This window comes from Lytechinus pictus, chromosome 5 (genome assembly GCF_037042905.1).
Source record: "Lytechinus pictus isolate F3 Inbred chromosome 5, Lp3.0, whole genome shotgun sequence".
NCBI classification, from domain to species: domain Eukaryota; kingdom Metazoa; phylum Echinodermata; class Echinoidea; order Temnopleuroida; family Toxopneustidae; genus Lytechinus; species Lytechinus pictus.
Genome location: NC_087249.1, coordinates 55,965,291 through 55,976,719, shown reverse-complemented (window position 1 = coordinate 55,976,719; position 11,429 = coordinate 55,965,291). Strand labels below are relative to the sequence as shown.

The following is an 11,429-nucleotide window of genomic DNA, read 5'->3' as shown; positions in this document are numbered from 1 at the left end:
TCAGGCCTTCTCTTTTGAAACGTGTAACAAAATATGCTTGTTAACATGCAGCTTATCAGACGTTTAAAGCTATTTATTGAATGATTTCAAGGTCAAGTGATATGGTTCTGACTTCTAATATTATTGCTTAAAAATAGATTACAAATGGAAAACAATTTCCAATTATTTTGTAAACATACTTTAACGCTGCATGATTTTGGAAAAATTACTAATTTGTTTTTCTGTGAATTTCAGCTGTATTTTCAAGGTCATTACCCACTATACAAACTACTTGTGATGTAATATCCTTTAAGTTCTAATTACAGACTATCATTACAGAAGATATCATGGTGTCTTGGCTCTTCATCTTTGAGAAATAACAATTTGAAATGTGTTGATAGCTTGCATGTACATCAATTTGGGCCGTTTACGACCATTTCTTAATGCGTAAATAAGCCGCACTGTTAGAAAAATTTCCGTTTTTTAACGGAAAAAGTCCGGCAGCAGAATTTCCGGACTTTTTTTTTTTTCCGTAAATTTACAGAAAGTGGTAATTTATGGAAAAGTTCTGTACAATATACAAGATTCCGTAAATTACAATTCTTGAAAATACGGACTTTATTTACGGAAACTTTACAGAAAATTTACATAAATTAACATGATTCCGTATAAATAATTAACGGAAAAAAAAAATTTGTCCGGAAATTTTGCTGCCGGAATTTTTTTTTTTTGTCCGTAATTTTACGGATTCCTTTTCCGTAAAATTACCGTACTTTTACAGATTCCCATGAAAAATACGGATTTTATGTACGGAAATTTTACAGAAAATTTACGTGAATTAACATGATTCCGTATAAATAATTAACGGAAAAAAAAAATTTGTCCGGAAATTTTGCTGCCGGAATTTTTTTTTTTTGTCCGTAATTTTACGGATTCCTTTTCCGTAAAATTACCGTACTTTTACAGATTCCCATGAAAAATACGGATTTTATGTACGGAAATTTTACAGAAAATTTACGTGAATTAACATGATTCCGTATAAATAATTAACGGAAAAAAAAAATTTGTCCGGAAATTTTGCTGCCGGAATTTTTTTTTTTTGTCCGTAATTTTACGGATTCCTTTTCCGTAAAATTACCGTACTTTTACAAATTCCCATGTAAAATATGGATATTATTTACGGAAATTTTACAGAAAATTTACGTGAATTAACATGATTCCGTATAAATAATTAACGGGAAAAAAAAATTTGTCCGGAAATTTTGCTGCCGGAATTTTTTTTTTTAATCCGTAATTTTACGGATTCCTTTTCCGTAAAATTACCGTACTTTTACAAAATTCCCATGTAAATTTACACATTTCCGTAAAAAAACAAGTTTACAGAATTCTTAAATTTTTTACAGATATTTTTTAATCAGTAGATACCTTACAATAGGAACGCTGATTTGCTATTTAAACATGTACTCCCAAACACATGGTAGATTGTATGAATGCATTCACTTAAGGCCTGAACAAACATTGTGTTGCCCTTTTCTGACCTGGACAAATCGGGCCAGCTTTTTTCAATTATTTTTTTCATACTAAGCTTACTATTTCTAGAATAAAACATGGCAACAGTGATTGTGTCTCGCCCACTCATGAAAATAACCAGAAATATCGTGATTTGCGAGGGCACACAACATAATTGTATTGAAACTTCATTGTGAAATGACTGGGATGGAATAACACTTGTCATAAAAGCCTTGCACATAAACTTTAATGTTGACCTGTAAATTCAATTCAATTCAAAATGGTTTATTAAAAATCCTTTCTTTGCGGCAAAAGCCGAATTGCGAAAATATACATTTCAAACAAAATCATCAATAACAAGGTAAAAAAAACTTATAGTACTACGAACAAATTTCAATATAGACATATGTAACAAAGTATATCATAAATAAATTTAAATTGATACTCACTGATCAATAAAAAAAATTGAAAAATATTCAAAATACATGTAAATATGAGTGGATAGAGGAAATGAATTGGAAAGCAGAAAGGAATAGAAATAGTGGAAGAGAGAAGAGAGGCAGAGAAAGAGAGAGAGAAGAGAAGAAATTGATGGTGGAAGGGAAACAGAGAGAAAAGGGCGAAGAAGCAATTCAATTCAATTCAATTCAATTCATTTATTTTCTCTTTCAATCTTTTTACATTTACAATGATAGTTCAATATACATATTTACAAAATATAACATTTAAATCATTTTTTTATAATACAATAATACCATGAAATCGAAAGGGAAGGAGACCAACTAAAAAGCAGAGCTTGTAGGGTGAAGGCCCCCTTTTATAAGTAAATTTTATGAATAAAAAATAAGATAAAATTAAGAAATAAACAATATATATCAAATGAATAAAAAATAAACAAATAAAAATAAAAATAAATAAATAATAATAAAAATAAATGATTCAGTATACACTGTATACAGAAATCATAAAACGATTAAACATATATACAAAGAGAAATTAATAAACACATTTACATATTAAGTTCTGAATTACATTACTTTGGGAAAAAACGATAATCTAATATGCTGCAATAATACATATTTTGGCAATTTTTATGACTTCAATTCAAATATTAAGTTTACGACTAGATATCAGTGAATAATTGCTCATATGAAAGAAAAATATTTTGATTAACAAAGTAAAATGAAATGAAATGAAACTTGAGTTCGCCAACATAAAGAGAACTCAACATTAGAATTAGTATGTAATCTGCATTTTATAAAAAAACAATCTTTTAATGATATCACATTTTAAGAGTCCAATGAATGATGAGTTCTTTAATTCTCAGCCATTCGTAGTTTGATATTATTATACATGTAACGATATATATATAACGAAGATATATACAAAAAAAACTACTCCTTGTAATCAATTCTTTTAGAGTTAAAGGTAAATGCTAGTTTTGGTAACGATATCAAAATGAGTTCGTACAGAATCCAATGAAATGACCACCAAAGTGTCTGTTTGTATAAATAAAACATATGTGCCAAAGGATTCTGGAAGAAATTGTGTAATTGCTGAGAAATCAGCGAATAAGCACAGGATTCGGGTAGAGCGTAGGGCCCGACATTCGAAGCAATAATTATACACTGTCCCACGTGCGCTTATCTGTGTTGGGGATCTTCAGCCTGAACATTTTTCAGCGTAGATTTCAAGATTTCACAAAGTTCAGTTTATGTAACTGTACCAGATCTAGATCCTCGATGATTAATGACAATTAAGCCTTGTTTTACAGACTTTCTCATGAAATCAGTGTTTACTGCAACTACTGGAATTTCTCTTTAAGGTGCCGAATCAACGAGGGCAAGGGGCTATTTCTATATCGTGAAGTTCGACATCGCATCTCTACTGTTCCGGCCAAGCTTCTAGTCTGATATTGACAAGTCCTATTTTGAGGTAGAAGGTGATACAGTTTAGACGTGGGGATTTGCATAGACTTCGCAAACGCAAGACAAAGAGTTTGATCCATCTATCTTCAAGAGACATCAGTTCTGACTGGAGTAAAGCATGCTCATATGAAGAATATGCTGCTCCAAAAAGGATTCTAAGGGCACGTTTCTGAATACGTTCGATGACTTGTACTTGTTGTTTTGTTAGTGCTCCTGACCATACAGGTACAGCATATTCAACAACTGGTCTCACGAAACTAGTATATACAACTATAAGGTCCTGAAATTACAGACTATGATATTTCAAAGTGCGAAGAACATATAAACGACTATTTGCGCGCTTGACCATATATTCAACATGTGTAGACCATTTCAAATCCGACTGGATTGCTACGATGCAGTGACACATCATGGAGTGAGAGCACCGTCGGGTTTGGTACATTTCTACAAAAACTTTGAACACTTTGACCTTACCATGTGACCTCCGACTGCAGCATAATATGCAGGTCGCCTAAGTACATCTACCATCCAAGTTTGGTTGAAAAGTGACTTACGGTTGCGGAGTTAGGTGTGCTGCCAGGCCATCTGGCAACGATGCTTGTTATTTTCCCAGCCTGATCACAAACAACCTAGCAGAAGACAAAAGAGGAATATCAAATCTTACATTCATAACTGTCTCTATATCGTTCTGGGCACTTAATTTTCAATTTTCTTTGGGACATCCAATGGGAGCACACAACAATTGAGTTTTGCAAGTTTATCACATATTTGGAATGCAATTTTAACATGCATGCACATAAAAATTATTGGTGTGCTTTCCATGTTAGGTTGATTTATCCAACAATCACCCCACCCTTCCACTGCTTCAATTGCTCAGTACTTGCACACACAAAAAAAAAAATATATATGCTACAGAATTAACTACTCATTTTAAAAATTGCCCAATCAAATACGAATCGAATAATTACTATAAATGAAACTGAAGTGATAGGAAATCCTAGGAAAGAAAATTAATGTCACATTCTTTTTTTTGGCCAAACTTTATACAAAATAGTACATTGTTCTAGTTATAGTAATTTAAGTGGCTTTCACATTTGCTTGTATTAGCAATTGCAATCATTTGATCACAATATATGTCGCACACAATCACAAAGGTTGCAAGCAGTCTCAGCACTAATTGTGAAAAGGGCCTAAGAAAGGGTATAATTAATCTAACCTGAACATTGATCGAGTATCTATTCTTCCTGTTGAGGAAGTATATTGCCTGATCCCCACCAGGGCTCCTGAATAAACTTCATGTATTGCCTTTTCCTTCTTGCTATAGCTTCTGACACATCTTTGATGATTCGACACATTGATGACTGTGATATTGCTGCCTCATCACCATGCATCTTTTGAAATGATCCTGTAAAATCAAACAAACCATATGGTTGATAGGTCATTGTTTCGAGGTAATTTTAAAACATTTCATTACACATACAGATGATACTTCTGATGACAAAAAAAATTAAGCACATATTTCAAAAGAATATTCATCTTTTACAAATATCAGACAATTTTCTGCAATTCATTTTAACAAGTGGAAGGCCTCTTGCAGTGTCGCCATCATACGCGATTCGATATAGCAGCAGTACTGACTTCAAAAACAGCTATTGAATAATGTTTATTTTCTGCCCCGTGCTTTTGACTTTTTACCTTGATGTTTTTGCACATCTATTGATAAAAAATCAAAAAAATTGGTCAGTACCCCCAAAGTGTACCACTATATAACATGGCGCGCAACATACATGGTATTTCCCATACAAAGTAGATGTCTATGTGTGATCATTCACATGATTATAATTCAAATAAAAAAACATTTCTAAATATTCATTTGGAACTTATGATAATCATGTGGAAACCAACTCGCATATCTAATGAGCTGTGACCTTTGACCTGCGGACTCCGAATTCGAACTGAGCCTGTATTTTGGTGTCCTATACCTACACACCAAAATTTTTTTATCCATTACATATTTTTTTACTTATTGCGCGGAAACCAAGTGGGGGGCGGACGGACAGGGGCAATGCATGACCATCCAGGCGCCATTTTGTAAATTTCTAGTCCATTTGCATACTATTCCTAATCCCATCCTTACTCTCTTATCCTGCATGCTACACACTTCTAACAAATTGCTGTAGATTGTTTAAGAGTTGCTCTTCATATGAAAATATGACTTGCCCTTGAAAATGCCGTCTTCATGCCCTAAATTCAAATCCGAAATAGTCTACATTAAAAAAAATTCATATTTATTGAAATGTAAAGTAGGAAAATCATAAAATGGCCGTAACTTCCTTGTTTTTATTTATTTTGGTCTGATTTGGGAACATGCTTCCTTATTCATCTGTTTTTACGCATCAGTGACCATTACCTTTAGAAATAGCGCCCTCTATTGCAAAGTGGAATAATAGTAAAATGGCCATCACTTACTTGTTTTCATTTATTTCAGTTTCATATTTTCAGGGTTGACTTACGATAGTCCAAATTCAATTGTTTTTTTTTTTCATTTTACACATCAATGACCATTATCTTAAAAAATAGCGCCCTCTATTGCAAACTAAAGAAATATTATAATGGCCATGACGATAAGTTCCTAGTTTTCATTTATTTCGGTCTCATATTTTCAGGGTATGCTTATGGCATCATCCCTCATAATCCATGTTTTTTTACGCACATCAGTGACCATTACCTTTAAGAAATAGCGCTCTCTATTAAAAAGTTGGAAAACAGTAAAATGGCCATCACTTCCTTGTTTCCATTTATCTTGGTATCACTTTTTTAGGGTTTGCTTATGGCATCATCCCTCATATGCAAAATGTTTTTTTTACGCATCAGTGACCATTGCCTATAAAAATAGCGCCCTCTTAATATTTTGAAAATGTATATCCTCAGGAGTTTTCTCTTTATCTCCTTCTGTTTCTTGCCCTCCATAAAATCACAGGCGTCAATGCATGCACATTGTTCTGATACAATTGCAGCTCTAGTTTTTTGTGTGTATGTTCATCTCGAGTTGTTATCTATGTGCCAAATTTCATAGCTTTTCATCGCAACACAGCCAAGTTTCGGGGGGGGGGGTGGGGGTGATCTGCCAATTTAGAGTTAATGACGAATTTATAACTCTAACCTGACATAACAGTTCTAACAGCAGAAACAGCAGAGCTTCACTCCTGCTGTGGTAGTTTTGGAATTTTTAAGCATGCAATTCATAGGTACTTGACTGTTTGCTTAAATGATACTCTTACTTATGTGATCCCTCTCTGATTTCTAGATATTGTCATCATCATCAACTTTGTCTGGAGTCCTAAAATTAATAGAAACAACCTCAGTCAAATAGATTTAACAGTGCCCAGAAACATTCAATAATCATTTAATTCAATTACTCACCCACTGCATGAAAACGGAGAGCCGTCAACACCTGCAAATAAACGGGAAGTGGATCATTCCTCTGTGTGTCCCTCTTCAATTCGGCTTCCAGCATGTTGATGATGTAAATGACGGTTTCTTTTGACAGTCGATACCGATCTCGAAATGGCCCATCCTCATACGATTCCGATGGATTTCTAGCATCCCGTAGCCCACGACGTGGTCTTGGCAAAGGTAGCTGTACATGTATGCAGAAGAGTTGAATATTATTTTTAATTCTTTTATTTTGTGATCTTTATAAACGTTCCAAACAGTGAACATGTGCATGTAGATTTGATTACACATCTACCAACATAATAACTGCAATCTTAATTGTCTTCCCAAGATTAACAAAAATTACATTCAAAATGTTATTTCAAGTTTTCATTTTTGTTATCTCATCAAATCATTTCAATAATACTTTTAAACAAATTAAAACAATGTAAACCAAATTTATCAATCATACCTCTCTTAGCAATTCAAGGTTGTGAAGGTGATGGAGATAATCCATGGGTATAGGTAGATGTCAACCGACGACGTAATTCTGTGAAACAATTGTCAAATAACAACACAAACATTATTTTTTAATAAATACCGGTAGGCAAATAATTGGAAACATATACATATAAAAATAATTCATTGGTTTATCACTTTATACAGATCTCATAGTGAATGATAAATAAAACAAAAACATTGTAATCATTTGTGCGAGATGCCTTTAAAAATTAAAGTTTTTTTTTTTTGGGGGGGCGCTATATTTTCTCTATTTGCAAGTGATATGAAAAAGATTTTAGAACGAAATTTAAGTAATCAACTCTTTAATATTTCAGCCTCTAAAAATTGGCCTGTGCCGAAAGCAAAAGAAAGGTATATTTTTAAATGCAATTTAGGCAAATTGAAAAAAAAAAGCATTTCTTTCTCCTCTTTAAATGCACCAAATAGTACAAAATTATATGGGGTCTTCGGAAATTTTATTTTATCTATGAGAAGCAAGTTCCCATAGAAGAATAATTACAGCTGAGAACAAATTTTGCTTTCTACTATATGGTCAACATATAGTCAATAGACCAGCATGTTTCCACTTATATTGTACTTTAATTTGACCGGCATGTTTCCATTTTCATTACAGTGGACATTGTATAATAATTTAATGAAACACAAGTGAAGACTCTCTTTATTTGATATGTAATGGGAGAAATAGACTGAGGACAAAATAAAAGACCTGTTCTAAAACAAACAATTTAATCAAATAATTGGAATGTAGCAATCATCATTATAAGAATTTAAGCTTGAAAAGAGAATCATTTAATTATAGATAAACCCACAGAGCTGTAAGAAACTTCAACCCGGGCTTCAACCCTTCACAATCACATGCACACTGTCACTAAACCCATGCCCACACCTCCAGAGGACACATGTACAGCACGCTTCGCATTACCTAAAGCGATGTTCGTGCAGGCTCCACTCAACTTCACTACCGCTACACTGTACGCTCCAACAAGGTCGTCTACATCGCTTGAGCTGAGGTAGCTTCGCATCACACATACACACATGGAACACACTGTCTTAACTGAATTATCAGTGAATGGCTGAGAATGAAAACCCGTCGGTCGCTAGCCAGCACTAAGTCATTACTAGATCTACCTCGAGCGAAGTTCGTGCAGGCTCCACTCCACTTCACTACCGCTAGTGACAAAGGTGGGATGGAAATGTTATTTATTGTAAAAATTATAGAAAAAAATAAAACGAGGAAATTTTTTTTTTCCCATACTCGTAGAATATTTTTGGTATTTTCTGAACCATCCAATAATAATATAAATATTTATGCTGTTTGACCTGCGACCGATCGCATGCGATGTTTTTAAATCGGCCATGAATAGTGACGTGTGAGGAAATAGATACTGGCTCAAAATCAACAATTTAGAGGATAACCAGAGGATGGACACGGAGTGAAATACGGGTGAAGAGTAAGAAATTAAGCTATTTTTCTTTCTCTTTATATTTTTTGTTACGATTTTTACAATAAATAACATTTCCATCGGCCACCCCACCTTTGTCACTCGGAATATCCGATCGAGTTCACCGTCCCGAAGTTTGGGTAGGTGGAGTGTAGTGTAGCGGTAGTGAAGTGGAGTGGAGCCTGCGCGAACTTCGCTTGAGGTATTACTAGATCTAACTAACTGTAGTTGACATTGGGTGATTTCAAGTTCGGTGTTGGTGTTGAGAGCGTAAAAAGGCCGCTGAACCGAGCTCCAACACCGAGCTGGGACTGGGTTCAGAGGAATGATACCAATGGCGTTATCGATAGCACATGACATGACGTCACGCCTCTGCGCTGCGCTGCTAAATCATCTCAACTTCACGCGAGAAGTCTCGACGACGAAAATGAAATCGGAAAGAAATGCATTAAATTCTCATCGTACAGAATACACGTACCAATGTTTTAATTAATTCAAGAATTCAAAAGAGTGAACATTATTCTTTATCAAAATATATACAGCTCAAATGATTTGTTCTACTACTATACTACTACTAGCTCATCTTAACTGTAAAAGCTAATTTTACGGGGATGTTTCATCGTGTTTGCCGCCTGTTCACGAGCTTGAGATTGCCAACACCAACACCGAACTTGAAACCATGATTTTCCCAATCCCTGGGGGTTGGTGTTGGTGAATGGGGAAATTGCACGTAGATCGTCAACACCAGCCGCAGTGCTGGGTTCAGCAGACGACATTCAACACGAACTGCCGGAAATACGTCATATTTTCCGAGGTCAATCCCAATTAACACCAGCCTGATTTCAAGTACGGTGTTGTGGCTGGTGTTGTCACAACACCAACACCAGATTTCAACACTGTACTTGAGTTGAAATCACCCATTCAATGCCATTGTCATTGACATTGTCATTGATTTGATTTAGAATTAGATCATCTAGCCTTCTAGGCTACCGGCTAGGCCCTAATCTAATCTAGGCCTACCCCAAGTTTAAATAAGTTTAATTGCACAAATTTAATATTTTGAGGTTTATATTTTCATCTTGACATTTACAAATGAAGATACAAATGAATATATAAATGGCATCATAATATAAAATATCCTTGTGAAGCTCATAAAACAAGCTTGGCCCACGGCTTCGCACCTTCGATTCAATTCGTTCAACCACAGTGTCAAAATATCCAACACTCAAATGCACCAATGGGACTGTAGCAGCGCGTACGCGACGATACATTGCATCGTCTGGACTCGTCAATGCCAAAACCTTGTTCGTAATCATGAAAACCAACACTATTAATTTCATATAACTGCATAAAACGTATCAATATATTCCAGAGAGGCACAGCAGAAATTTCTTTTACGAATTCAAAGCAAAATACTTACGAATTTCTGATCAAGAAGATCACTTGACACATCCAAGACCGGAAGGAAAATTCTCTTTGCTTCGCGGGCTTTTCACAAACTTCTCAAGTGCGCATGCTCGAAAAAGAAAACTTATCATTAACTTGATTTTTCTGTAAATTTTACAAAGTTTCCGTAGAAATTGCACTTTCCACATATTACGAATTAATCTGTTAAATCGTGTCTGTAAACTTACATCTACTTTACAGTAAATTTACAAAGATGTATCGTAAACGTCTCGATCCTTACGTCAGTAAATTTACCATTATAACCAGATTTTTCTGTAAATTTTACAAATTTTCTGAAGAAATTGCACTTTACACATATTACAAATTAATCTGTTAAATCTTGTCCATAAACTTACATCTACTTTACAGTAAATTTACAAGATGTATCGTAAACGTCTCCTTTCAATAATGATCTTCACTACAATTACGGACAATGTCAGTAAATTTATCATTAACCTGATTTTTCTGTAAATTCTACAAAGTTTCCGTAGAAATTGCCATTTCTGTTAAATCTTGTCCGTAAATTTACAGCTACCTTTCTAGTAAATTTACAAAGATTTGTACCGTAAACCACTAAACGTCTCATTTCTGAGATTAATTTTTGATATATATATGTAAAGTGGAATTTCTACGGAAAATTTGTAAACTTTACAGAAAAATCAGGTTATATGATAAATTTTCTGACGTTGTCCGTAAACTTACATCTACTTTACAGTAAATTTACAAGATGTACCGTAAACGTCTCCTTTCAATAATGATCTTCTGTACAATTACGGATCAAAACGTTTGTAAAATTGATCATTTACCTGATTTTTATGTAATTTTTACAAATTTTCCGTAGTTTGTATAGTACAAATTAATCTGTTAAATCTTGTCCGTAAACTTACAGCTACTTTCTAGTAAATTTACAAAGATTTGTACCGTAAACCACCAAACGTCTCCTTTCAAGAATGATCTTCACTACAATTACGGACAACGTCAGAAAATGTATCATTAACCTGATTTTTCTGTAAATTTTACAAAATTTTCCGTAGAAAATGCACTTTACACATGTTACAAATTAATATGTTAAATCTTATCCGTAAACTTACATCTACTGACAGTAAATTTACAAGATGTATCGTAAACGCCTCCTTTCAATAATGATCTTCTGTACAATTACAGAAAA

The 11,429-nt window shown here is 34.0% G+C and overlaps 1 long non-coding RNA gene across 1 annotated transcript; it reads right to left on the bottom strand.

Moving 5' to 3' along the window:
* Positions 1-4,716: 4,716 nt before the first annotated feature.
* On the bottom strand, positions 4,717-10,505 carry LOC129267859 (uncharacterized). Its single transcript, XR_010293518.1, has 4 exons — positions 10,236-10,505; positions 7,324-7,401; positions 6,840-7,056; positions 4,717-4,821 (listed from the first exon to the last, which is right to left on the bottom strand). It is a non-coding gene; the product is annotated as an uncharacterized LOC129267859 (long non-coding RNA).
* Between the last annotated feature and the right edge of the window lie 924 nt (positions 10,506-11,429).